Below are 2500 nucleotides of genomic sequence, written 5' to 3'. Positions count from 1 at the left end.
TGAGCGCCTATTAATAATAATACTGTAATTGTTCCATTGTTGTTGTTTTTTTGTTTCCCGTTTGGATTAAATTATATATATATATATAATATATATATATATATATATATATATATATAAAATTTATAAAATTAAATTTAGGGTAAAAATTGATATTTATCAATTAGAACCATGGTCTAGCATTTAAAAAAGAATCCGAAGATTAAAATATTATATATACCAATTAAGGACTGCACACGAAAAGTGGACAGTCAACATGCTAGATATAGACGTCCAAATCGCCATTCTCCACAAAAAAGTTTATGTTCTCAGATCAACTCAACAAAACCAAAGTAATAAACAAGTGAAAAATATACGAAATAAATATTTACCCATGTACTAAATTTAGTTTCAGCTGTTATTTTCCGCAAGGAAAAGTGCAGCATCATCAGCATGGTCCCATATAAAATGTAATTTGCTGGACTAAATGCCAACACGACACCAAAATATCGCGTGCATGCTGATGATGCTGCACTTTTCCTTGCGGGAAATAACAGCTGAAACTAAATTTAGTACATGGGTAAATATTTATTTCGTATATTTTTCACTTGTTTATTACTTTGGTTTTGTTGAGTTTGATCTGAGAACATAAACTTTTTTGTGGAGAATGGCGATTTGACGTCTATATCTAGCATGTTGACTGTCCACTTTTCGTGTGGGCAGTCCTTAATTGGTATATATATATATATATATATATATATATATATATATATATATTATATATATAATTATATATTATATATATATTATATATAATTAAGGGCTTATAGTAAAATAACTTACTTTGCCACATACTGATACTTAGTAGAAATAGCAGCCAAAAAAATAATTTTATCTTAGCATTTCTACTACTTAAAGAAAATTTCTCTCAGATAATGTTTTCTCTCATATAATGTTTTTTCTTTAAGTAGTAGAAATCTAAGAAATTTTTTTTGGCTGCTATTTCTACTAAGTTCAGTATGTGGCAAAGTAATTTATTTTACTAAGCCCTAATTATATAATGTAATATTTTGAATTCCGCCTTAAATGGTCCTTTTACATACTGAACACTTGGAAATTGATTAATTTAATAATTTACCCTCAATTGTTGATAATTATATATAGATATATTATATAATATATATATATTATATAATATATATATATATATATGTATATAGGGAGATTCACGAAAAAAAAAACAAAAGACGAAGACAGGTGGTGTAGAAAACAAACAGATGTATTCGTGTAACGCTGGGAATTGAAAAAGTCTTAACGTTTCTAGCCTACGCTCTTCCACAGAAAGGAACACAGAAAGAAACAAGGTGAGAAAAAAATGTGTGTAGTGGCTACTGATCTATCATTATATATATAATATATATAGATATATATATATATATATATATATATAATATATATATATATATAATATATATATATAGATATATATATATATATATATATAAAATAATTCTCTCCTCCTTCGATCATTAATGATCATGGGGTTGCACCTAGAAAGACCCTTCAAGGAACAATATATAAGTGGAAAGCGGTGGTAGCTTTTCTAGGTGTAATTCCATAGTTATACGTGGCCGAAGGGGTCTTTAACCTTTAGACACAAACACATACATACATACATACATACATACATACATGTGTGTATGTGAGGGTGTACGTGCGTGTGTGTGTGTGCCTGTGTATAATATACACTAATATGTAAATCTATACATATATTTAAATTTAAGCTCTCATTTCTGGCAATAGTAGGTGCTATTTTGCATCCTCATTTATTAATTTTACCTGTTTGGTTTTAATCGCTATAGCCACCTATATTATGTATTTAATATATCTTAATATATTATCATAGTATATTATTATAATAACTTATAGTATGTTACTATACACTTTAACAGTTTTCGATTTTAGCGCTCGCTTTTCAAAGGTTTTTGTCACGAACGAATGGGAGGCAGGCTATTTCTTAACTCGAAGTAATTGTAGAAAAATCTGATGAGAAACTAAATTCTGTTGATCAAATTTCGAAATTACGCATTAGCGTTTTATCAAACTACCTCATTCTGCGAGTGCGATCTCGCCAAGGAAAGATGTTATAACTTGCTGCTCGTAGTCCCGAATATTTCATGAGGTTAGTGCTTTTGTGTGGCTATTCGAGTTAAATTTTGGCTCTCATTTCTAGCGATTCTCACATACACACTCACAAACGCACACTTTCTCTTGGATCAGAAGCACTATCTCCCACTCATTCTTCCTTATCTCCAATTCATTCAAGCTCTTTTTTATTATTATCATTCTTTCTTTCAACCTCTTTTTTCCCAATTATTTGCCATGTTGGACAGTTGAAATCTACAAATTTTTTCATTCTCTCCCAGTATATTTTCTCTTATTCCTTTCTATTGAAGAGCGTAGGCTCGAAACGTAAAATACTTTTCTCACTTTCCCGAACGTCAAAACTAATACACTTGTT

The sequence above is a fragment of the Octopus sinensis genome, linkage group LG14, assembly GCF_006345805.1.
Source record: "Octopus sinensis linkage group LG14, ASM634580v1, whole genome shotgun sequence".
Taxonomy (NCBI): Eukaryota; Metazoa; Mollusca; class Cephalopoda; order Octopoda; family Octopodidae; genus Octopus; species Octopus sinensis.
This window is presented reverse-complemented; position numbering follows the sequence as displayed.